Source organism: Mustelus asterias, chromosome 27 (genome assembly GCF_964213995.1).
Source record: "Mustelus asterias chromosome 27, sMusAst1.hap1.1, whole genome shotgun sequence".
Classification (NCBI taxonomy): Eukaryota; Metazoa; Chordata; class Chondrichthyes; order Carcharhiniformes; family Triakidae; genus Mustelus; species Mustelus asterias.
Genome location: NC_135827.1, coordinates 2,752,698 through 2,779,905, shown reverse-complemented (window position 1 = coordinate 2,779,905; position 27,208 = coordinate 2,752,698).

Below are 27,208 nucleotides of genomic sequence, written 5' to 3'. Positions count from 1 at the left end.
CCCACCCCGCACCCCCCCCATCCCCCCCACCGCCCACCCACCCTGCCCCGCCCCCCTGCCCCCCCACCCCTCGCCTCCCCCCCGCCTCCCCCCACCGCCTCTCCCCCCTGCCTCCCCCCCCCACCCCCCACCCCCCCCCACCCCCCCCCCCCTCCCACCACCCCCCCCCCCCCCCCACCCCACCCCACCCCACCCCCCCCACCCCCCACTTTGGCAAGTAGTAGGACCTGGGAGCCAAATAAATGGCCCCACCAGTGAAATTCCCCCAGTGCTACTGGCCCATTCAGAGGACAGCAGCACCAATGGGAGTGGTGGCCATTGTTAGCATTGCATCTGGAGGAGGAGGTGCACCAATGGCCGTGGCTCTCGAAGCAATGTCAATTAGGCAGAACCCGGTGAGGGGGTCGCTGAGGGCAGTTAGCGCAATGCCATTGGGGCAGCTATTGCCACCTCTGGAGACCTTTCATGGGCCAGAGAATGCCTAAATGTAGGACTCTCGTTCCACCCCTCCCCTAGAATTCACCAGGGTTTACCCGACTAGAGCTGGGAGGTGGCTGTTCATTGACCACTTAAGCGTCTCATTTGGGCTCCAGGTCGTTCAGCTGCGTTCCAACTTTCCTGTTGCTGGCAGGAAGGCATGGGGCATGCCACCCAGCCCTTCTGTGCCTTTGTGCCAGCCTTTGAACCTGAGCCCAAAGCCCCATAAAATTCTGATCATTGGCGGCATCGTGGCACGAGGATGGCAGAGTGGCACAGTGGTTAGCACTGCTGCCTCACAGGGCCAGGGACCCGGGTTCGATTCCTGGCTTGGGTCACTGTCTGTGTGGAGTTTGCACATTCTCCTCGTGTCTGCATGGGTTTCCTCCGGGTGCTCCGGCTTCCTCCCACAGTCCAAAGACGTGCAGGTTAGTTGGATTGGCCATGCTAAATTGCCCCTTGGTGTCAAGGGGAATTAGCAGGGTAAATACATGGGGTTATGGGATAGGGCCTGGGTGGGATTGTTGTCAGTGCAGGCTCGATGGGCTGAATGGCCTCCTTCCGCTCTGTAGGGATTCTATGATACATTGAATCTGTTTCCACCTCCTCATGACACTCCCCCGGAATTTACTCCATCCAAACCCCTCACCATTTTAAAGAGCTCTATGAAATTCCCCCATACCCTTCAGTTGCAGTCTGGACACCTACTCAAATTGAGTATAACTCATCCCATCGCTGAATTCAGCAGTGTCTCGCCTATTTAACGGGGTTGAAGGGGGCGCAGTTCAGATTCATTCGAATGATATCAGGACAAAAAGGGTTAAATTAAGAGGTGAGCTTCCATAGACAACGTTGTGTCCCCTTCCAGTGTAGAAGATTGAGGAGTGAGCCTATCAAAGTGTTTAAGATGATGAATAGGGTTGATAGTGTCGATAAAGAGAAACTATTTTCTCTGGCGGGGAAGTCCAGTAAGAAGTCTCACAACGCCAGGTTAAAGTCCAACAGGTTTACTTGGTAGCACAAGCCACTAGTCCAGGACAATGAAAACCAGGCTAAAGACCAGTTGAAAATGTTAAAACTGAGATTGATAGATATTTCTTATGTTAAGGGTATCCAGGGTTCTGGAACTAAGGCAGGTAGATGGGAGCTATGATCGAATCAAATGGGCGAACAAGCTTGCTGCATATCCAAAAATAGAGGAAGTTCACTAATCGGCATCGCAAAATCAAATCTCGGTGCTTTTTGTGTGATCCTGTGTGGATATTGACTGCTACATTTCCCATATTGCAACAATGACGAGAATTCAAAGTACTACATTGACTGTGAAGTGCTTTGAGATATCCAGTGGCTATATAAATGCCAGTCTTCCTTTCTAATTTCTTTACTCCTGCATATCACAAACAATTCATAGAATAGAATCCCTGAGTGCAGAAGGAGGCCATCCGGCCCATCGAGTCTGCACCGACCACAATCCCACCCAGGCCCCATCCCCGCAACCCCACACATTTATCCTGCTACTCCCCTGACGCTAAAGGGCAATTTAGCATGGCTAATCTATCCAATCTGCACATCTTTGGACTGTGGGAGGAAACTGGAGCACCCGGAGGAAACCCACGCAGACACGAGGAGAATGTGCAAACTCTACACAGACAGTGACCCAAGGCTGGAATTGAACCCAGGTCCCTGACATTGTGCTAACCACTGTGCCACCACCTCACTGCCCCGCCTTCCCCTGCAGCACTGTTTATTCTTCTGCTGTGAGAGACTGGTCGGAGGCTTCTGACCATTCCCACCGCCGGGATTTTCCAGGCCCGCAAATGGCCAACCCCCAATGCCGGGAAACTTTGTTGACAACGGTAGGACCGGAATATCCCACCGCCAGCCAATGGCGGGTTGCCTCCGTCTCCATGGGGGTGTGGAATATCCTCCCTTCTATTCGTCTGCCTTTGTGTGTGTGTGTATGTGTGCATGTACATGTGTGTATATATGTGTGTGAATGTGGTTAAGTGGATGGGCCGTGATAAATTGTTCCTTAGCGTCAGGTGGATCAGCAGGGTAAATACGTGGGGCTATGGGGGTGGGGCCTGGGTGGGATTGTGGTCCGTGCAGACTCGATGGGCCAAATGGCCTCCTTCTGCACTGTAGGATTCTATGTTCTATGATAAAATGAATATGTTTGCGTGTGTGTACTGTGCGTGTGTGTACTGTGCGTGTGTGTACTGTGCGTGTGTGTACTGTGCGTGTGTACTGTGCGTGTGTGTACTGTGCGTGTGTGTACTGTGCGTGTGTGTACTGTGCGTGTGTGTACTGTGCGTGTGTGTACTGTGCGTGTGTACTGTGCGTGTGTGTACTGTGCGTGTGTGTACTGTGCGTGTGTGTACTGTGCGTGTGTGTACTGTGCGTGTGTGTACTGTGCGTGTGTACTGTGCGTGTGTGTACTGTGCTTGTGTGTACTGTGCGTGTGTGTACTGTGCGTGTGTGTACTGTGCGTGTGTACTGTGCGTGTGTGTACTGTACGTGTGTGCGCTGTGCATGTGTGTACTGTGCGTGTGTGTACTGTGCGTGTGCGGCCAGTTGAACTGATTTGTCTGGAAATGTCCTGTTTTTGCACTACCCCTTTAAGGGTAAGCAGACTGTACACGGCCTGAACTCCCCAAGGACAGCGCTGCCTCTTTTTTAACTTCCTATGTCTGCTCCGCTGTGACCCTCAGATACTCGCTCGCCTCCTGCCCCGTACTGCAGGCCTGTTCTCCATTCTCCCTGCTAATAGGCAGACTATGAAATCATCCAGTCAACTCCCCAGTCACCACAGAAGTCGTGACAAATTTCTTTCATATTTATGGCTGAGGGAGCCAGCAGATTGAGGCAGTGGAATATTGCCCAGTATTGTTCGCAGTCTCCCTGGGTGATTTAAACGTGGGGCCTGCAGAGGTCACTCCCTGTTTGCTGGCAGCTCCTCACTCTGACTCCCAGCCCATGTTGAACTTATTAGAGAGAAGGAAGTGAAACTTGACATCGCTGACACTTAGCACCCTCTCCATATCCTGTCTACCAGACGATAATAATATGCCTACTATATGTTTAATGACACCGCCATATTTAGATCATTTATTGAAAGCAAAGTATCCTTCGCAGCTTGGCATGTGTGACTTTCTTGCTGTGTTCAGGGCAAACAGGCTCTGGGTGCAAGTTGTTGCAAGAAAACAAGGAGGAATGTATTCCTCCCCCCCACCCCCGAACCCACCCTCACCTCCCGCCATCCCATCCCTTCCACCCCAAGAGTTTGGAACGCAATGTAAATGGCACATTCCTGTCTTTTATAGGAACTTTGCCTGAAGGACAAACTTAAGTTTAAACTCCCTCCAAACACTTCTAACATTTTTTAAGAATGGGTTTTAACAGTAAGTTAAAGTTTAGCATTTCTGTAACAATGCCATGTTATAGTTTTCAGTAAGTGTATAAATACACACACTCAATTCCAGCCACACACACAGTGTTATAGGTAGTGTCTTACTGCCCCCTGCTGCCCAGCAATGGAGCAATGTTAGCGTTCCCAGGGATGGGTGATGACTAGTCCCACACACTCCTTGCTTCCTGTGGGGTTGTGTATTGGGAGCTGGGTGCAGCTATCGATATCTATGCTCTGTCGTTTTGTAATTTGCTGAGAAAGTGAGCAGTGTGGTTTTCAGAGTGGAGCAGAGACATCATACTGCAACAGTTTGCTGTACATAACGCCAGACATTGCATTTATTGCATAAGAATCCAGAATTACTGTTTCTTCAGGGTAAGGGCTGCTCACTGTAACTGTACAGAGTCACTAGTATGGCACTAGGGTGGCACAGTGGTTAGCACTGCTGCCTCACAGCGCCAGGGGCAGGTTTCAATTCAGGCCTCGGCTGACTGTCTGTGTGGAGTTTGTATGTTTTCCCCGTGTCTGCATGGGCTTTCTTCGGGTGCTCCAGTTCCTTCCCACAGTCCAAAGATGTGCGGGTCAGGTGGATTGGCCATGCTAAATTGTCCCTTGGTGCCCAAAGATGTGTAGGTTAGGTGGATTAGTAAATGTGTGGGAGATGGAGGGGGGGGAGAGAGTCTTGGTGGGATGCTTTGTCAGGAAGATGGTGTAGACTCGTTGGGCCGGATGGCCTCTTTTTACGCTGTCGGGATTCTGTGGTTCTATGAATTTAACTTGTTCAAACCCGTTCACTCAAACAGCGGTAAAACCGGCCCATAGTTCGTCCAGGATAAGGGTATTGCAGCTACATAGAGTCAATGTTTATTCAGCAGAGCCAGGGTTGCTCATTGTGCAAGTATTTTAAGCACTAAACAGCGTGATCAATTATCCATATAACATACGTTTCCATTGCTGAGTTCACATTGCTGTTATTTTCTCAGTTATTAATATTAATGTAGACTGTACTTTACTGAATGACTCACTGGTCGAATCTCACAGTCACTTGACCCAGCTGTAATAAACACACCATCTGGTGTTGTGCTGGGATCAGTTCTTTGTATGAATGGAGCTGGATGTTGTTTTACTGGCAAAACAGTTTCAAAAGATGTGAAGTCAAACATCATTTCTTCACCAGTGGGAAAAGCTATCCAGAATGTTCCCTATTGATTGTCGACCCTGTTTTGTTACAGTCAGGGTAGGACTGACACAGCTTGGAAATTTAGTTCTGTCAAACTGCTGCGAATTCATTGCAGTCCCATCATTTTGATTAATCCAGGACAAACTTACAGGCAGTTGAGTTATACATTCCTGAACTACCAGCACCGACTTCCAATTTCAGATCAGCCATTAAGACTTGAAAAGAAAGGCATCAGTTTATAAAGCGCTTTGCAGTTAATGAATGACTTTTTGAAGTGAGGTCGCTGTTGTGATGCAGGAAATGCAGCAGCCAACCTGCACAAAGCAAGATCCCACAAACAGCAATGTGGGGCACCGAGCATAAAAGTTGGCAAATTATGTTACAGTTATATAAAACACCGGTCAGTCCACATTTGGAATACTGCGTCCAATTTTGGTCGCCACACTACCAGAAGGACGTGGAGGCTTTGGAGAGAGTACAGAAAAGTTTTACCAGGATGTTGCCTGGTACGGAGGGCATTAGCTATGAGGAGAGGTTGAACAAACTGGGATTGTTCTCCCTGGAAAGACGGAGGTTGAGGGGTGACCTGATAGAAGTTTATAAAATTATGAGGGGCATAGATAGGGCGAACAGTTGGAAGCTTTTTCCCAGGGCGGAAATGACAATTACAAGGAGGCACAAGTTCAAGGTAAGGGGGGAAAGATTCAGTGGAGATGTGCGGGGGAAGTTTTTTTACACAGAGGGTGGTGGGGGCCTGGAATGCACTGCCAAGTGAGGTGGTTGAGGCAGATAAGTCAGCGACATTTAAGACTTATCTGGATAGGCACATGAACAGACGGGGAATAGAGGGATACAGGCGGTGGTCTAGCTAGGACAACGTGATCGACACAGGCTTGGTGGGCCAAAGGGCCTGCTCCTGTGCTGTTCTTTGTGATGAGTGGACAATCTGTTTTTGTGATGTTAACTGAGGGATAAATATTAGCCAATTGATCAGGGATAAGACGCGACTCCCCCACCTCCTTTTCTTCAAAATTGTGCATGAAATCTTCCACATCCACCTGAGCAGGCAGATAAGGACTTTGTTTAACATCTCGTTTGAAAGACAGCACTTCCAACAGAGTGGCACTCCCTCAGCATTGCACTAGAGTGTCAGCTTTGATATTTGTGCCCAAGGTCTGGAGTGTGGTCCTGTGAATCAGAGAGTTCCACCTAAGCGCGGCCGACCTCAATGAACTTCAAGTTATTGAAATTAACTTCAAGCTGAAATTACTAATTGGGTTGAATGAATGGAAAGTTGAATTTTCAGTTTATGAACTTTCATGAATGTTAGTTTCAGTTTGGTGAGTTTAATTGGCCAGATAATTTTTACAAATCAACATTAGGTCAGTAATAGAAAGCTCCTCTCAATAAGATTAATCTGAAGTGCTCATTAGTAAACAGAAGTAGTGAGGTGTGTAACATTCCAAACACAGGTCACCACGAGAAAATGGCTTCCTTGAGACACCCATGAGTCCAAGATTAGATTTTCCTCAGAGAAATCAGCATCTGATTTACATCACTCGATTCTTATTTCCACTGAGCTCATTGGAAATAGAAAAGTGGTAGATGAATGAAACTGAAACTAACATTCATGAAAGTTCATAAACTGAAAATTCAACTTTCCATTCATCTTGAGCTTGAGTAGGGCGGCACGGTAGCACAGTGGTTAACACTGCTGCTTTACAGCTCCAGAGACCTCGGTGCGATTCCCGGCTCGGGTCATTGTCTGTGTGGAGTTTGCACATTCTCCTCGTGTCTGCGTGGGTTTCCTCCGGGTGCTCCAGTTTCCCCCCACAGTCCAAAGATGTGCGGGTTAGGTTGATTGGCCATGCTAAAATTGCCCCTTTGTGTCCTGAGATCTGTAGGTTAGAGGGATTAGTGGGTAAAAGATATAGGGATATGGGGGTAGGGCCTGGGTGGGATTGTGGTTGGTGCAGACTCAATGGGCCGAATGGCCTCTTTCTGTACTGTAGGGTTTCTATGATAAGATCTCGATCCTGGGGGGGGGGGTGATCTTACCAAAAGCATTTGAAGTGTCAAATGAGCGTGAAAACTGGAGTAAATTGCACCCATTTTTCAGCAAGAGAAAAATTCAAATCTTATGCCACTTAGAGAAAACAAAATGAGGCAAAGTCTGAGGAGTGGATGGAGCCTATTCACGCTGGGAATACAACTGATGGCTGCGAGAGGGCGCCATTGTGCATGTGCACGATCTCCTAGTGCAGTGTGTAAAGTGCACACAGTTAGTGCACTGGGAATCTGACACTCCCCGATCATGCCCCCCCCCCAGCAAATTGTGGACCCCATTCACCCCCATGGCTGATCGCAGCCTCTGTTCACCCTCCTTCCAGCCGATGGTTCACTCCCTCCCCCACCCCCCGGTCGATCGCTGTCCTGGCAATCCTGCGCAGAGTGCACAGTTCCCCACGCACAGCCTCCTCTTCAGGCTCCCAACATCCCCTGAGGCTCCTTGGCTCTGCATACTACCCAGTGGGCAGTGCTAGGGTGACTGGTGGTCACAGCCAGGCAGCCAGGCTAGCAGCGCCTGTGTGCCCAGTGGGCAGTGCCAGGGTTACCAGGTTGGCACTGTCAGCTTAGCACTGCTCAAGGGGCACTGCCCCCGCCCTGACCACCCTGGGGGCCTCAATGGCCTCCAGCCCCACTGGCGCGAGGCTGATCCCACTGGCAATCCAATGCCGGTGTCATCATGAAATGCAAGAAACCCGATTGGGCGCGAACCCAATTTTCCACCTCTCTCGCTATCTTACTGGCCCTCCAATCGACTGACGTGATGAGCCAGTAAGATCATCCCCTAGCTGTCTAAACACATCATCAAAGCCAGGTGAAAAAAGATAGCAACATGATTCAGATACAATTTATACACTCTTTATTGTCGCTGGGTCAAAATCCTGGAACTCCCTCCCTAATAGCACACTGGGTGTACCTACACCACAGGACTGTAGCGGTTCAAGAAGGCAGCTCACCACCACCTTCTCAAGGGCATTTAGAGATGGGTGATAAATGGCGGCCCAGCCAATGACATCCACAACTCGCAAAATAATAAAAACTAATTACTTAACTGGTTGGTTGTGTGGAATAGAGCTTGCAGTTTATTGCAATGATTCTTTCAATACATCAAACTCATGCGGAATATTTCATTGTTTTAAAATTCCAGCTGTATTTTGATAAGAAATATTCAATGCGACAGGTATTATACCGTGAATGGTGCCTTGAATTTGTACCAGGTCTATTGGATATGATTTGTGGAGTATCTCCGAGTGGCTTCATGCAGTAACATGGCAATCTGTGATTCTCGCCAATGGGAATTACCAAATTCAGCAAGAAATGGTTAAAAAGCCAATCAATGTGAATGCTGCATATCCAAAATCAAAACAGAAAATAGTATAATGGGGGTGAGCTCAAGGGTGAGGGGGAAGGGGGTGGCGTGGACGACCCTATTTTGCATGACCCTCGCCTCCCCCAGAAACAGACCCAGAGGGGGGCAGGTAATAATCCACCCATCAGCACAGAACAAGCAAACTGCAATCTGATAACCACCAGATCATCGACTGAGGGATACTTCCTGACCGGGATATCAGAGATAGTTCCGCAGGCTCTTTCTCAAAACGCTGCCATGTGGGGCAGGATTGTCCAATGTCATCCATGCCCGCCGTCACTGCCAACACGAATGGGGAATTTGGCGTTCAGTCAAAACTCAAAATCACTGCAGCAGCACCGGAGAATCCCAGCCGCGGGTGAGGCTGGTGGTTTTCGGCGGTGACATTTTACATCTACCCAAAGGCTGAAAAGGGACCTCAGTTTTAGGGGCCTCTGGGTGTGTTTTTGTGCGTTTTCTACAATGTAGAATCAAGGAGGGCAGGCAAGGGAGGCGTGTGATTAGTTTGGGGAGAAGAGATCATTCACAATAATGGAAATAACTAATGGTGAAAGGCCAGGGAGACAATAATGAAATAAATTATAGGAATAAAATCTGTATTAGTGGTTGTTAGGGACAAGGTTAGAAACCCCGAGGTATAGACTAGACTCCCCAAATATTTGCTATTTTGATATTAATGTGAGGATATGATGTTTCACTCCAGCACAAATCTACTGAGAGACGAGGAGGTTTTTATCAAAACAAGCTTTATTTAACAACACAGTATAACTATAACAAATGAATTAGCTTAACCTTTAACAAGTGAACAATACTTAAAAATGACAAAGTACAATTCTTAACTGCTAACCTATCTCTATGAGTTCCCAATCAAGCAATATTCCTCATCCAGATTTAAAACCCCTCCTCAAATCAGTTAACAAAACACAGGCTTACGTGCTTGTAATTAGATTGCCAGTTCTAGAGTTCTCAGAGCACTTCTGGAGAGAGAGACAGATAGAGATACCTATTGCTCCTTCAGAACTAGGCAGAAACTGACTGCCAAGCTTAGCTCCTCCCATTGGCACATGACTCCGCCTCTGACAATCAAGCTAATTAAACTCTACTCTGACTCAAATGCATGAACTTTGTTTAAACAAACACATCCCTAGCTAAAATCAGTCATTATCTTGCATTCACAACATGGAGCTGCCTGCTGCCCGGACAAATCGGCACCATGTAAAACAGACCTGAATTTTAAACATTACCCCTTACAAGAAACATGATGAAACTACACTTCTTAAAGACACAGTATCATCACATGACCTGGAGGATGTGTGGTTAGATGTAGCTGGATAACAAAGGAGGAGGGAAACATGTTAAATATCTGACAAAGCTGGAGTCTATGCAGGTTGGGTGGCAGAAAATGGGACCTGAACCCAAGTGATTCAGGTTATCTGTTAACCATGTCCAACTTAAACGCAGTCCAGTATGGAGCAGCCCATCTCATCTCATCCAGCCCTTAAGGAGACAATGACGTTAGTCTGTTTCAAACACACACACACATGCACACGCACACACACATACACACACACATGCACACATACATGCACATGCTCACCAGACTCTCACATCATCATCATCATTCTAAGCTGTCCTTACAACTCTTTTCACTTTTCACAAATAATCCAGATTTCCCGGGTGACTCAGTCCTGGGACACGGGATCAGAGCATCCAGTTCTCACAGTCCTCTCCACAGATGAAAAGGTTGAAAATATGATCAGATATATTGAAGAGAAGCAGACAGTACAAATCTCTGAACCAGGACTCACATCAAACACACAAACACTAGCTGCCCCTGTGCAGAGATCCATCCCAGATTCCTTCCTTCTTCATTTCATTTTGTCATTAACAGAGTCCAGAAGCTACAGGGAGAGAGTGAAACAAGTGAGACCCACAACTGATACAAACATTGGAAAACAGCAGAATGATCCAACCCATTCCCCACCTTACACTTTTCCCTCCTGTATTGATCACGATATCAGGCTGAGCTCCCATCGCCCGCACTCTCACCCAGTTCTTATTGACTCTGAATGGAAGTTTGTTTTATTTATTCATTCGTGGGACATGGGCATCGCTGGCTGGCCAGCATTTCGTACCCATCTCTAGGAGCCCGAGGGCAGTTGAGAATCAACCACATTGTTGTGGCTCTGGAGTCACATGTAGGCCAGACCAAGTGAAGACGGCAGATTTCCTTCCCTAAAGGACATGAGTGAACCAGATGGGTTTTCCAATAATCGACAATGGTTTCATGGTCATCAGTAGATTCTTCATTCCAAATTTTTTTATTGAATTCAAATTCCATCACCTGCATTGTTGGGATTCGAACCCATGTCACTAAAACATTAGTTTCTGGATTAATAGTCCAGAGATAATGTCACTAGGCCATTGCCCACCCATGTGATTCACATTCAAAGTAACGATGAATCTCTGACACTCGGGAGCTGCTGGAAGAAATTTCCGAATGGCTGGCATGTCTATATTCAAGAACTACCAGAGTTCTTGGTAATGGAAAGCCAGAGGAAATGGGCGAGGTATTAATTGAGTACTTTGCATCAGTATTCACCAAAGAGAAGGACTTGGTGGATGATGAGTCTGGGAAAGGATGTGTAGATAGTTTGAGTTATGTTGAGATCAAAAAGGAGGAGGTATTGGGGTTCTTGAGAAACATTAAGGTAGACAAGTCCCCAGGGCCTGATGGGATATACCCCAAAATACTGAGAGAGGCAAGGGAGGAAATTGCTGGGGCCTGGAGAGAAATCTTTGTATCCTCACTGGCTACAGGGGAGGTACACACAGTAAGGAGTCTAACAACACCAGGTTAAAGTCCAACAGGTTTATTTGGTAGCAAACGCCACTAGCTTTCGGAGCGCTGCTCCTTCGTCAGATGGAGTGGAAATCTGCTCTCAGACAGGGCACAGAAACAGAGGGTAGCAGTGGAAGGGTGCGTTTCTAAATGGAGGGCTGTGACAAGTGGCGTTCCTCAGGGATCATTGCCGGGACCTTTGCTATTTGTAATATCTATAAATGATTTGGAGGAAAATGTAACTGGTTTGATTAGTAAGTTTGCGGATGACACACAGGTTGGTGGATTTGCGGATAGCGATGAGGACCATCAGAGGTTACAACAGGATATAGATCGGTTGGAGACTAGGGCGGAGAGATGGCAGATGGAGTTTAATCTGGACAAATGTGAGGTAATGCATTTTGGAAGGTCTAATACAGATAGGAAATATACTGTAAATGGCAGAACCCTTCAGAGTATTGATAGGCAAAGGGATCTGGGTGTACAGGTACACAGGTCACTGAAAGTGGTAATGCAGGTGGAGAAGGTAGTCAAGAAGGCATACGGCATGCTTGCCTTCATTGGCCGGGGCATTGAGTTTAAAAATTGGCAAGTCAAGTGTGAGATATTGCACTTTGGAAGGACAAACCAAAGAAGAACGTACAGGGTAAATGGTAGGACTCTGAAGAGTGCACTTGAACAGAGGGATCTGGGAATACAGGTACAGAGTTCCCTAAAAGTGACGTCACAGGTGGATAAGGTCGTAAAGAGTGCCTTTGGTACATTGGCCTTTATAAATCGGAGTATCGAGTATAAAAGTTGGAGTGTTATGGTAAGGTGATATAAGGCATTGGTGAGGCCGAATTTGGAGTATTGTGTACAGTTTTGGTCACCTAGTTACAGGAAGGATGTAAATAAGATTGAAAGAGTGCAGAGAAGGTTCACAAGGATGTTGCCGGGACTTGAGAAGCTGAGTTACAGAGAGAGATTGAATAGGTTGGGACTTTATTCCCTGGAGCGTAGAAGATTGAGGGGAGATTTGATAGAGGTGGATAAGATTTTGATGGGTATAGATAGAGTGAATGCAAGCAGGCTTTTTCCGCTGAGGCTAGGGGAGAAAAAAACCAGAGGGCTTGGGTTAAGGGTGAAAGGAGAAAAGTTTAAAGGGAATATTAGGGGGGGCTTCTTCACGCAGAGAGTGGTGGGAGTGTGGAATGAGCTGCCGGATAAAGTGGTAAATGCGGGGTCACTTTTAACATTTAAGAAAAACTTGGACGGGTTCATGGATGAGAGGGGTGTGGAGGGATATGGTCCAAGTGCAGGTCAGTGGGACTAGGCATAAAATGGTTCGGCACAGACAAGAAGGGCCAAAAGGCCTGTTTCTGAGCTGTAATTTTCTATGGTTCTATGGTTCTATATTGCAGCTTTATAGAATCTTAGTTAGGCCGCACTTGGAATATAGTGCTCAATTCTGGTCGCCACACTACCAGAAAGATGTGGAGGCTTTGGAGAGGGTACAGAAAAGATTTACCAGGATGTTGCCTGGTATGGAGGGCATTAGCTATGAGGAGAGGTTGGAGAAACTTGGTTTGTTCTCACTGGAACGACGGAAGTTGAGAGGCGACCTGATAGAAGAATACAAGATTACGAGAGGCATGGACAGAGTGGATAGTCAGAAGCTTTTTCCCAGGGTGGAAGAGTCAATTACTAAAGGGAACAGGTTTAAGGTGCGAGGGACAAAGTTTAAAGCAGATGTACGAGGCAGTTCTTTTACACAGAGAGTAGTGGGTGCCTGGAACCCGTTGCCGGGGGAGGTAGTGGAAGCGGATACGGTAGTGACTTTTAAGGGGCGTCTTGACAAATACATGAATAGGATGGGAATAGAGGGATAGGGTCCCCAGAAGGGTAGGGGGTTTTAGTTAAGTCGGGCAGCATGGCCGGTGCAGGCTTGGAGGGCCGAAGGGCCTGTTCCTGTGCAGTAATTTTCTTTGTTCTGCCCTTATTGGCTAACAGGGAGCCAATGACTCATGCTGCAGCTCCACACCCCAAACAATTGGACGCTCGATGTGACTGAGACATGGAATGTGCTCACTCCTATCCTATATTTCACATTGCCACTCAGCACTTCCTGCTGTGTAGTAACATGGCCCTCGAAGGAGCGGCATGTTTCGAGGGTCACATGACCAGCAAGAAGCCTATGGAAGCTGAGCCAATTGGCAGGAGGGTGCAGACCACAAGTCGAGAAGGGTCTGGCAATTGGAGTCCGAGATTCAAGAGGTACAGTCGCACTCATTATCTAGTCTTACCTTGTTGTACTTGTGTATCAATGTTTTGTCAGCAATAAAGCCTTTATAGTTCAAGCTGCATCAAGTCACCCTCAATCTATTACATGCTGCGAGGACACAAACCTGTCAATAGCCAGGCAAACGGAGGAGTTGAACATGGGCATCAAGATGAATTTAAAGTGGCACAATTGGCGATGGAACTGGGCGCAGTTTGTGGACAATCAACAGTCCGGTCACATCTTTAACACTGGAGTTTTTATCTGTGAAGTCATTAGCCAAAGCAGAGGTTAAAGTTCAACATCAATTGACCAGCCTATAGGAGTTTCAGCACTTACCAAACTGTGACCAGGTGATGTGGAGACTTCTCTATTTGCACCAGATGCCAGCGATGCCCATTCAGTGATTCAGAGATTGGGCCCATGCCCAGTTAAAGTACTTATATCCAAATGGTGAGATGAGATCAGAATGCAGATATAAGCGGGCAACTGGGGTCTCATCGAAGAGTAATGAGATCGTTCCAATTATATCCCACTGAGCTAAACGATCTGATCATGATCTGAATAGTCAGTAATGATTACCGAATGGTCAGTAATAATTATTGCTCAGTTAAATCTCAGGGAAATATCTCAAACTCATTGCAAATAGTTTAGAACCATAATTGACTGCACCTGGTGTGTGGTGCTGTCTGCGGAAACTCACTCTTTCCTGTTATTTTTGTGGTTAATCAGAGATTGGATCAAATCAAAATGGCTCCAATTTATGGTTACAAATTGGTCCCTGACTGACTTTAAGGTGATGGACACGGGGCCTGTGATGGACACGGGGTCTGTGATGGACACGGGGGTCTGTGATGGACACGGGGGTCTGTGATGGACACGGGGGTCTGTGATGGACACGGGGTCTGTGATGGTCATGGGGTCTGTGATGGACACGGGGTCTGTGATGGACACGGAGTCTGTGATGGACACGGAGTCTGTGATGGTCACGGGGTCTGTGATGGACACGGGGCCTGTGATGGACACGGGGCCTGTGATGGACACGGGGTCTGTGATGGACACGGGGTCTGTGATGGACACGGGGTCTGTGATGGACACGGGGCCTGTGATGGACACGGGATTTGTGATGGACACGGGGTCTGTGATGGACACGGGGTCTGTGATGGACACGGGGCCTGTGATGGACACGGGGTCTGTAATGGACATGGGGTCTGTGATGGACACGGGGTCTGTGATGGACATGGGCCTGTGATGGACACGGGGTCTGTAATGGACATGGGGTCTGTGATGGACACGGGGTCTGTGATGGACATGGGCCTGTGATGGAGAAACGCTTACTGTAAAGGAGATTGCAATAATTCACCACCCTCCCTCCTCCCATATACCAGAGCATTCCCCTGGCTGAACTTTGAAAAATAATCCGACTGCACATTAAGGAGAAGGTGGGGGTTAACAGGACCCTACATGGTTACTGTCAGCTGCAAACCTCTCACAGACCCCAGAACTCCAGTCATGGTCAGAACCAATCTCCCTTTCCCAATGGCTGCCATTTATAATTAACCCGTTGTTTCAGTGCTTTTATTGAGCTCCCAGTTGCTGTTTCCTTTGAGTTGATTTCCCATCGAAGGAGGATATGATTATGCGATGGACAATGATTCATAGAATCCCTACAGTGCAGAAGGAGGCTATTCAGCCCATCGAGCCTGCACCGACAACAATCCCACCGAGGCCCTATCCCCATAACCCCACATATTTACCCTGCTAATCCCTCTAACCTACGCATCCCGGGACACTAAGGGGCAATTTAGCATGGCCAATCAACCTAACCTGTACATCTTTGGACTGTGGGAGGAATCCGGAGCATCTGGAGGAAACCCACGCAGACACGGGGAGAACGTGCAAGTTCCACACATACGGTGACCCAAGCCAGGAATCAGACCTAGATCCCTGGAGCTGGGAGGCAGCAGTGCTAACCGCTGTGCCACCGAACCGCCTAACCATTGTGGACGAGATTCTCTGATCTCATCGAAGGCCATTCCGCTGCGAATGAGAACGGAGAATTTGGCAACTAAAACTCCATTCACTTCCAGCAGCACCAGAGATTCCCAGCTGGTTTCCGGCAGTAACCTCTCCAGGTTCTCACAGTGAGTGAGTCGATGTCTTTGTGGAAGGATCATTTCTGGTTTCAAATAGAAAGATTCTTCCTCGATAACTATCAAACAGAGCAGATTTTCACTCTGAAAACCACATCAGTCACAATCTCCTGGACCCTGCAGTCTAAAAGCAACAGTTTAGCCATGTGCTGGGGAGATGCTTTATATTCCAAAATCAGCCTCACCTTCTTCAGAGTCCTCACTGGGTACAGCTCAATAGCCCCGGACTCCGAGTCACTGTGAAACAAGAATATATCTGTCAGACTGGACACCAAAGTCCTGTGAACGGACTCCAAGCTGGGAAATGCCTCTGGGGCAGTAAGAACACTGAGGTCATGCAGCAACCCTTCACCTTTAGGATGGGTTCACAGTGATGGTCAACAAGGCCAGATTCCGTAAGAAGATCGATGAAATAAATTCAGACACAACATTTCTTCAAACAGCTGTAGCTGCACAATGGACAGTATGGTCGGACAGTGTAAAGGCAGCTTTACTCTGTAACCCCGTGCTGTACCTGTCCTGGGAGTGTTTGATGGGGGACAGTGTAGAGGGAGCTTTACTCTGTATTTAACCCCGTGCTGTACCTGTCCTGGGAGTGCTGGATGGGGACAGTGTACAGGGAGCTTTACTCTGTGTCTAACCCTGTGCTGTACCTGTCCTGGGAATGTTTGATGGGGACAGTGTACAGGGAGCGTTACTCTGTATCTAACCACGTGCTGTATCTGTCCAGGGAGTTTTTGATGGGAAGAGTGCAGAGAGAGCTTTACTTTGTATCTAACCCTGTGCTTACCTGTCCTCGGATGTTGATGGGGAGAGTGTAGAGGGAGCTTTACTCTGCATCTAACGCTGTGCTGTACCTCTCCTGGGAGTGTTTGATGGGGGCAGTGTAGAGGGAGCTTTACTCTGTATCTAACCCTGTGCTGTACCTGTCCTGGGAGTGTTTGATGGGGGCAGTGTAGAGGGAGCTTTACTCTGTATCTAACCCCATGCTGTACCTGATTTGGAAATGTCTGCTGCTTGAATTGGGAATAGGCTTTTCCCTTTTGATAAGATCCCACAGTTTAATTCACAGGTCGTGAAAGTCTAGGCCTGTACACAGGTTTGAGAGTTTGATGATATTGTGTTTGGAATTTTAATTATAACCGAGAAACTCGGTTATAATATCTGCTGGAACCATGGTTCTGTCAGGCAGGGAGGAAATGGCCGAGTGAGGGAACCATGGTTCACAAAAGAGGTTGAATGTCTTGTCAAGAGGAAGAAGGAAGCGTATGTAAGGATGAGAAAACAAGGTTCAGTTGGCTCGATGGAGGGTTACAAGTTAGCAAGAAATGAGCTGAAAAAGGGGCTTAGGAGAGCTAGGAGGGGGCATGAGAAGTCCTTGGCAGGTCGGATCAAGGAAAACCCCAAGGCTTTTTACTCTTATGTGAGGAATAAAAGAATGACCAGGGTGAGGTTGGGGCCGGTCAAGGACGGCAGTGGGAATTTGTGCATGGAGTCAGAAGAGATAGGAGAGGTGATGAATGAATACTTTTTCTTCGGTTTCACCAAGGAGAGGGGCCATGTTTTTGAGGAAGAGAAGGTGTTACAGGCTAATAGGCTGGAGGAAGTAGATGTTCGGAGGGAGGATGTACTAGCAATTTTGAATAAACTGAAGGTTGATAAGTCCCCTGGGCCTGATGAAATATATCCTAGGAGTCTTTGGGAGGCAAGGGATGAAATAGCAGAGCCTTTGGCATTGATCTTTGGGTCCTCACTGTCCACAGGGGTGGTGCCAGAGGACTGGAGAATGGCGAATGTTGTTCCTCTGTTTAAGAAAGGGAATAGAAATGACCCTGGTAATTATAGGCCGGTTAGTCTTACTTCGGTGGTCGGTAAGTTGATGGAAAAGGTCCTTAGGGATAGGATTTACGACCATTTAGAAAGATGCAGCTTAATCCGAGATAGTCAGCACGGATTCGTGAAGGGCAAGTCGTGCCTCACAAATTTGATAGAATTTTTTGAGGAGGTAACTAAGTGTGTTGATGAAGGTAGTGCAGTTGATGTCATATACATGGATTTTAGTAAGGCGTTTGATAAGGTTCCCCATGGTCGGCTTATGAAGAAAGTAAGGATGTGTGGGATAGAGGGAAGTTTGGCCGATTGAATAGGTAACTGGCTATCTAACAGAAGACAGAGGGTGGTGGGGGATGGAACATTTTCAGACTGGAAACCGGTTACCAGCGGAGTGCCACAGGGATCAGTACTTGGTCCTCTGCTATTTGTAATTTTTATAAATGACTTGGAGGAGGGGGCTGAAGGGTGGATCAGTAAATTTGCTGATGACACCAAGATTGGTGGAGTAGTGGATGAGGTGGAGGGCTGTTGTAGGCTGCAAAGAGTCATAGATAGGATGCAGAGCTGGGCTGAAAAATGGCAAATGGAGTTTAACCCTGATAAATGAGAGGTGATTCATTTTGGTAGGACAAATTTGAATGCGGATTACAGGGTCAACGGCAGGGTTCTGAGGAATGTGGAGGAACAGAGAGATCTTGGGGTTCATATCCATAGATCTCTGAAGGTTGCCACTCAAGTGGATAGAGCCGTGAAGAAGGCCTATAGTGTGTTGGCGTTCATTAACAGGCGGTTTGAGTTTAAGAGCCGTCGGGTTATGCTGCAACTGTATAGGACCTTGGTGAGACCACATTTGGAATATTGTGTGCAGTTCTGGTCACCTCACTACAAGAAGGATGTGGAGACACTGGAAAGAGTGCAAAGGAGATTTACCAGGATGCTGCCTGGTTTGGAGGGTAGGTCTTATGAGGAAAGGTTGAGGGAACTTGGGCTTTTCTCTTTGGAGCGGAGGAGGTTGAGAGGAGACTTGATAGAGGTTTATAAGATGATGAGGGGGATAGACAGAGTGAACGTTCAAAGACTATTTCCTGGGGTGAATGGAGTGGTAACTAGGGGGCATAACTATAGGGTTCATGGTGGGAGATATAGGAAGGATGTCCGAGGTAGGTTTTTTACTCAGAGAGTGGTTGGGGTGTGGAATGGACTGCCTGCAGTGATAGTGGAGTCAGAAACTTTAGGAACATTTAAGAAGCTATTGGATAGGCACATGGAGTCCTTCGGGATGATAGGGAGGAAATAGCTTGATCTGCGTTTCAGACAAAGCTCGGCACAACATCGTGGGCCGAAGGGCCTGTTCTGTGCTGTACTGTTCTATGTTTGAAGAGTGTGGCCTTGCAAGTGGCCTTATGACAGTAAGCATATGGCAGCGATTAAATGTGATGTGGTGTTAGTGACTGTAAACTATATAAAATGTGACAGAAATCAGTATGAAAATAAACAGGGCCTGTCACAGTCAGAGCAGAAATGCTTTCAGGTTTGAGGCTGGAATTGTATCTGATCATTAGAGGTGCTGAATTCCAAAACGGTTCTGATTGTTCAACTCTGGAGATGGGGGATCTGGTTTTTAATGTTGAAACTGAGTGGAAGAATGGACCATTATTTCCACTCTGGCTTCTCCAGTTGGTGCCATGGTTATAACAAGCTGTTATTTACTGGAGACGCATTCCTGCTCCTCATCTTCAGGAATCCTGCTTCAAAAACTGTTATTAAACAGCAGTCAGATGCTGAGTGTGTCTGCTCGTGGATGGTGAGACTGAGCACGCCCTCAAAGCACAAAGCATCTCCACCCCGGGAGGGTTACTGGAATCTCACCAACTTTTACAGATACACCATAGAAAGCATTCTTTCTGGTTGTATCACAGCTTGGTATGGCTGCTGCTCTGCCCAAGACCGCAAGGAACTACAAAGGGTCAGGAACGAAGCCCAATCCATCACTCAATCCAGCCTCCCATCCATTGACTCTGTCTACACTTCCCGCTGCCTCGGCAAAGCAGCCAGCATAATTAAGGACTCCACGCACCCTGGACATTCTCTCTTCCACCTTCTTCCGTCGGGAAAAAGATACAAAAGTTTGAGATCACGTACCAACCGACTCAAGAACAGCTTCTTCCCTGCTGCTGTCAGACTTTTGAATGGACCTACCTTGCATAAAGTTGATCTTTCTCTATACCCTAGCTATGATTGTAACACTACTTTCTGCACTCTCTCGTTTCCCTCTCTATTTACGATATGCTTTGTCTGTAAGCGCAAGAAACAATACTATTCACTGTATGTTAATACATGTGACAATAATAAATCAAATCAAATCAAATCAAATGTTTAAAATTAGATTCTCATCTCACCATCCTGGAGCTTATATCCTGAGGATTACATCTCTCTCTGCCTCAATGCACAAGGCAGGGATTGGATATTCACTTTCAGAAAGGCAGCCCTGCATTTCTTGCTCTTTTCGTGACCTCTGGATGATCCAAAGAGCTTTATGGTCAATTAAATTGTTATGATGACCACAGAGGGCACAGGGGACCATCAATAGATCTCCCATGGGCTTTGTCAAGCACAAGTTTCCTTATTGAGCAAGCGACGGCTCGCTCAATGAGCAGCAGTTAGCGGGGGCTTTCGAGCATACTGCAGCTGCCGAGGTGTGGACTGTCTGGCTGTAAGCTGCATGGGCAGTCCTTCTTCATGCACAATAAAGAGTCCTTGGTGACGCGAAACAGGCATTTGGCTGAATCACTCCATTGGTGACGAGGGGATTTTCTTTTTTCTCCCTCCAAACAACCTCCATGAGTCAAGAAACCTTTCCGATAAAATAAACCCATTCTGCCTCTTTTTGGGTAACTTGAAGCCTATGACAGCATTGAGGAAGCCTGGACCAATGTACAGAGCGCATGTGTTACTGCTTCCGTGCTACTAGCATTGAAGGAGATGAAAAACAAAAAGTGATATTCATAGAATCCTACAGTGCAGAAAGAGGCCATTCGGCCCATCGAGTCTGCACCGACCACAATCCCACACAGGCCCTATCCACAAATCTCTACATATTTACCCACTAACCCCTCTAATCTATGCATCCCGGGACACTAAGGGGCAATTTAGAATGGCCGATCAACCAGGGACTGTGGGAGGAAACCGGAGCACCCGGAGGAAAACCACGCAGACACAGGGAGAATGTGCAAACTCCACAAAGACAGCGACCCGAGGCGGGATTCGAACCCAGGTCCCTGGAGCTGTGAAGCAGCAGTGCTAACCACTGTGCTACCGTGCCACCCCAATATTGTTGCAGTATGCGGAGTCCTGTCCTTCAGAGTGATAAAATGTTTGATCTTTCCAGGTATCCCCGACTCAAAAACTTTAAATGAGCTGGTAAAAAAACACTACAATCCAAAGCCCCCTGTAATCGTCCAGAGATATTGTTTCAACATGGCTGGGAGAACCCCTGGGGAGCCTGTCCCTGAGTTCCCACAGTCCAAAGATGTGCGGGTTATGTTGATTGGCCATGCTAAAAAAAATTGCCCTTCGTGTCCTGAGATGCGTAGGTTAGAGGGATTAGCAGGTAAATGTGTAGGGATAAGGGGGTTGGGCCTGGGTGGGATTGTGGTCGGTGCAGACTCAATGGCCAAATGGCCTCTTTCTGCACTGTAGGGTTTCTATGATTTCTATGATTTCTTGGCTAAGTTGCAGAAATTGGTAGAGTATTGCAAATTTGGACAACTTCTTAATGAAACGTTGCGAGACAGATTGGTATGTGGCATAAATGACATAACCATGCAAAAGAAGCTGTTGGCAGAGCCCAATTTGGACCTAAAACAAGCACTCTGCAAAATCCTACCAAAACATGGCAGAGTGTTGGTTCCAACGGCACTGGGGTGTATTCCCTCTGATACGCCTCATTCACAAAAACTGACTCACTGCAATCACTGGGGAACTCCAGATAAACGGCTCCCCAGCACTTGCTCCACAACAACTGGAGGGGAACGGCAGCCAAGAAGTCCGCAGCACACTTTTCGAAGGGATCTTCACCAGATGCTGGATGGAGTGGAGCAGGAGGCAGGAGACAATCTGCGCCCACTCCAGGAGATGGCCTTCCAGCAGGGTCACCACTCCCGCTTGGGATGCAGTGGCAGCCCTGGTCAGTGCAAGCACGCTCCAGAAGAGGACGGGGCAGCAGTGTCAGAAGAGGAGGTGGTAAATTGCCAGAGCAGAAACCCAAAGTACGTGATGAAGTCTGACTAGACCCCAACAGTTTTTTTCTATTTTGGTATCAGTGTGAGGCTGAGACGTTTCACTCCAGGTGAGATTCCGTTGACCCACTAGGAAGCTTTTATAAAAAAAAAAACAAGGAAATAGTGAAGGGTAGTGATGTGGGTAATGATAAACAGAGTATGATGAGAAGGAGCAAAGTGAACAAATGTCAGAGTGCACCAACAAATACTGTCAAAGGAGGGAAAATGTTTAAAAAAGACATAATCAAATCTCTTTATCTGAATTCATGCAGCATTGAAAATGAGATGGATGAGTTGACAGCAAAATAGAAATAAATAAGAGTGATATGATGGTCATTGCAGAGGTGTGATTGCAAAGTGATTGGGAGATGAATATTCAAGGATATGTGACATTTTGGAAGGAAAGGAAAAGGGGAAAAGAGGTGGGGTAGCTCTGTTAGTCAAGTTTCACATCAGTCCATTCAGTGAGAAATGATCTTGGTTCAGAAGACCAATGTGTGGAATCTGTTTGGTGGAGGTAAGAAATAGCAAAGCTAATAAATGCATGGTGTGAGTAGTTTATAGGTCTGCATAGCAATGGTTCTATTGTAGAATGGAATAGAATGAAAATCAAGAAGTAGTGAGGGCTTATAACCAAGGTACTGCAATAAAAGTGGGGCATTTTAATCTTCATTTGGATTGGATGAATAAAATTGGTAAAGGTAGCCAGGAGGATGTGTTTGTTTAGTGTATTCAGGATCATTTCTTAAAACAATACATTCTGGAATAAATCAAGTCATGTGCAACAAGGCAGGATTATGTAGTATGCAGATATCACAGAGTAGAATCCTGTAGACAAGAGTGGTAGAACATGGAGAAATTCATATTCAGCTTGAGGGTGAGAAATGTGGGTCTAAAACTAGTGTTTTAAGCTTAAAGAAAGGTCATGATGTGGAGATGCCGGCATTGGACTGGGGTGGGCACAGTAAAACATCTGACAACACCAGGTTAAAGTCCAACAGGTTTATTTGGAAATCAGGAACTTTCGGAGCGCTGCTCCTTCATGAGGTGAATCTCACTCACCTGATGAAGCAGCAGCACTTAAAGAAAGGTCATTGCTAGGGTATGTAGTCAGAGTTGGTCAAACTGAAATAGGGAAAATCGGTCAGACGGTATGATAGGAGAGAATCAGGGGGAGCAGATATTGAAGGAGATCTCCCAAAACTCCTAACCATGTTATATTTGATTGAGAAGAAAGAAAATGTGAAGGATACACCAGCGGTGACTAACAAAGGAGGTTCAGCCGCACATCAAATGGAAAGAAAAAGCATTCAATGATGTGGCGGTAACTGGCAGGTCAGAAGCTTGGGGAATTTTCCGAAAACAGCAAAGGATGATTTAAAGAAATAAAGATGGAGCATTTAGAGCCTGAAAGAAAATTAGCAAAAAATATAAAAACAGACGGTAAAAGCTTGTACAATTACATTAAGGTGAAGAGAGTCGCTAAAGTGAACACGACACCATTCAGGTGAGCCTGGCGAATTAATAATGGGAAATTAAAATATGGCAGAGATTTTAAAGAAGTATTTTGTATCTCTCTTCATGGTGAAAGACATGGAAAGCATTCCAGGGACAGAAGAAACTCAAGGGGAGAGTGAGGGGAAAACTTAAACTATCACAACCGCTGAGAAAAAAAGACCCTCACTGACTGACCCACCCACAAAACTGAGTATGAGTGCATGGGTGTGAATCAGTGAATGTGAGTCAGTGAGTGTGAGTCGGTGGGTGTGAGTTAGTGGGTGTGAGTCAGTGAGTGTGAGTCAGTGAGTGTGAGTCAGTGGGTGTGAGTCAGTGAGTGTGAGTCAGTGAGTGTGAGTCAGTGAGTGTGATTCAGTGAGTGTGAGTCAGTGGGTGTGTGTCAGTGGGTGTGAGTCAGTGAGTGTGAGTCGGTGAGTGTGAATCGGTGAGTGTGAGTCGGTGAGTGTGAGTCGGTGAGTGTGAATCGGTGAGTGTGAGTCCGTGAGTGTGAGTCAGTGGGTGTGAGTCAGTGAGTGTGAGTCAGTGGGTGTGAGTCAGTGAGTGTGAGTCAGTGAGTGTGAGTCAGTGGGTGTGTGTCAGTGGGTGTGTGTCAGTGGGTGTGAGTCAGTGAGTGTGAGTCAGTGAGTGTGTGTCAGTGAGTGTGTGTCAGTGAGTGTGAGTCAGTGGGTGTGTGTCAGTGAGTGTGTCGGTGAGTGTGAGTCGGTGAGTGTGAGTCGGTGAGTGTGAGTCAGTGGGTGTGAGTCAGTGGGTGTGAGTCAGTGTGTGTGAGTCAGTGAGTGTGAGTCAGTGTGTGTGAGTCAGTGAGTGTGAGTCAGTGGGTGTGAGTCAGTGGGTGTGAGTCAGTGGGTGTGAGTCAGTGGGTGTGAGTCAGTGAGTGTGAGTCAGTGAGTGTGAGTCCGTGGGTGTGAGTCAGTGAGTGTGTCGGTGAGTGTGAGTCAGTGAGTGTGAGTCAGTGAGTGTGAGTCAGTGGGTGTGAGTCAGTGAGTGTGAGTCAGTGAGTGTGAGTCAGTGGGTGTGAGTCAGTGAGTGTGTCGGTGAGTGTGAGTCAGTGAGTGTGAGTCAGTGAGTGTGAGTCAGTGGGTGTGTGTTAGTGAGTGTGAGTCAGTGGGTGTGAATCAGTGGGTGTGAGTCAGTGGATGTGTGTCAGTGAGTGTGAGTCAGTGGGTGTGAGTCAGTGGGTGTGAGTCAGTGGGTGTGAGTCAGTGGGTGTGAGTCAGTGAGTGTGAGACAGTGAGTGTGAGTCGGTGAATGTGAGTCAGTGGGTGTGTGTCAGTGAGTGTGAGTCAGTGGGTGCGAGTCAGTTAGTGTGAGTCAGTGTGTGTGAGTCAGTGGGTGTGCGTCAGTGAGTGTGAGTCAGTGAGTGTGTGTCAGTGGGTGCGAGTCAGTTAGTGTGAGTCAGTGTGTGTGAGTCAGTGGGTGTGCGTCAGTGAGTGTGAGTCACTGAGTGTGTGTCAGTGGGTGCGAGTCAGTTAGTGTGAGTCAGTGTGTGTGAGTCAGTGAGTGTGAGTCAGTGGGTGGGATTTTATAGCCTCGCTCGGGCGAGATTGGAAATTCCCACCCGAGGGTAACGGAGGGGGTGAGATGCTGGAGTTCCGGCCAGTGAATGTGTTAATGTTGGTGAGTCTGAGGCCTGAATTTGTCGCTGTTGTAAATGATGTTGTGAGTGAGGTTTGCACTGTGTTGATATATCTGTCTTAATCAATTCCTATTACACAACAGAGGGAGTGCCTGCCAAAGTGAATGGAGTAATCCGGGTGCACTGGACATTTCAAAGCTCAGTAACTCAATGAAATCTGCCCCGTTGCGGCTCAGACTCTGAGCAAAGGGAATTCGCTCTGTCACCATCTGCAGTACAACATTGCCCCCAAGTGGTATCGTTAAAACCATCACTTCCTTATATTGCCTCGATATTTACTCGGTTCCTGGAAGAATGATGAGATTCTGCAAACCAGGTGAGAAATGAAATATTTGAATTAGAACAGAGAACATAGAAAAGCTACAGCACAAACAGACCCTTCGGCCCACAAGTTGCGCCGAACATGTCCCTACCTACTAGGCTTACCTATAACCCTCTATCTTACTAACTTCTATGAACTTATCCAAAAGTCTCTTAAAAGATCCTATCAAATCCGCCTCCACCACCACTACCGGCAGCCGATTCCACGCACCCACCTCCCACTGAGTGAAAAACGTACCCCTAACATCTCCTCTGTACCTACTCCCCAGCACCCTAAACCTGTGACCTCTTGTGGCAACCATTTCAGCCCTGGATAAAAGCCTCTGAGGATCCACTCTATCAATACCTCTCAACATCTTATGCACCTCTATCAGGTCACCTCTCATCCTTCGCCTCTCCAAGGAGAAAAGACCTAGCTCTCTCAACCTATCCTCATAAGGCATGCCACCTAATCCAGGCAACATCCTTCTAAATCTCCTCTGCACCCTTTCTATGGCTTCCACATCCTTTCTGTAGTGAGGCGACCAGGACTGGGCACAGTACTCCAGGTGGAGTCTGACCAGGGTCCTATACAGCTGCAGCATTATAGAACATAGAACAGTACAGCACAGAACAGGCCCTTCGGCCCACGATGTTGTGCCGAGCTTTATGTGAAACCAAGATCAAGCTATCCCACTCCCTATCATCCTGGTGTGCTCCATGTGCCTATCCAATAACCGCTTAAATGTTCCTAAAGTGTCTGACTCCACTATCACTGAAGGCAGTCCATTCCACACCCCAACCACTCTCTGCGTAAAGAACCTACCTCTGATATCCTTCCTATATCTCCCACCATGAACCCTATAGTTATGCCCCCTTGTAATAGCTCCATCCACCCGAGGAAATAGTCTTTGAACGTTCACTCTATCTATCCCCTTCATCATTTTATAAACCTCTATTAAGTCTCCCCTCAGCCTCCTCCGCTCCAGAGAGAACAGCCCTAGCTCCCTCAACCTTTCCTCATAAGACCTACCCTCCAAACCAGGCAGCATCCTGGTAAATCTCCTCTGCACTCTTTCCAGCATTTCCACATCCTTCTTATAGTGAGGTGACCAGAACTGCACACAATAATCCAAATGTGGTCTCACCAAGGTCCTGTACAGTTGCAGCATAACCCCACGGCTCTTAAACTCCAACCCTCTGTTAATAAAAGCTAACACACTATAGGCCTTCTTCACAGCTCTATCCACTTGAGTGGCAACCTTTAGAGATCTGTGGATATGGACCCCAAGATCTCTCTGTTCCTCCACAGTCTTCAGAACCCTACCTTTGACCCTGTAATCCACATTTAAATTAGTCCTACCAAAATGAATCACCTCACATTTATCAGGATGAAACTCCATTTGCCATTTTTCAGCCCAGCTTTGCATCCTATCTATGTCTCTTTGCAGCCTACAACAGCCCTCCACCTCATCCACTACTCCACCAATCTTGGTGTCATCAGCAAATTTACTGATCCACCCTTCAGCCCCCTCCTCTAAGTCATTAATAAAAATCACGAAGAGCAGAGGACCAAGCACTGATCCTTGTGGCACTCCGCTAGCAACCTGCCTCCAATCCGAAAATTTTCGATCCACCACCACCCTCTGTCTTCGATCAGACAGCCAGTTACCTATCCAATCGGCCAACTTTCCCTCTATCCCACACCTCCACACTTTCATCATAAGCCGACCATGGGGGATCTTATCAAACGCCTTACTAAAATCCATGTATATGACATCAACTGCCCTACCTTCATCAACACACTTAGTTACCTCCTCAAAAAATTCTATCAAATTTGTGAGGCACGACTTGCCCTTCATGAATCCGTGCTGATTATCCCGG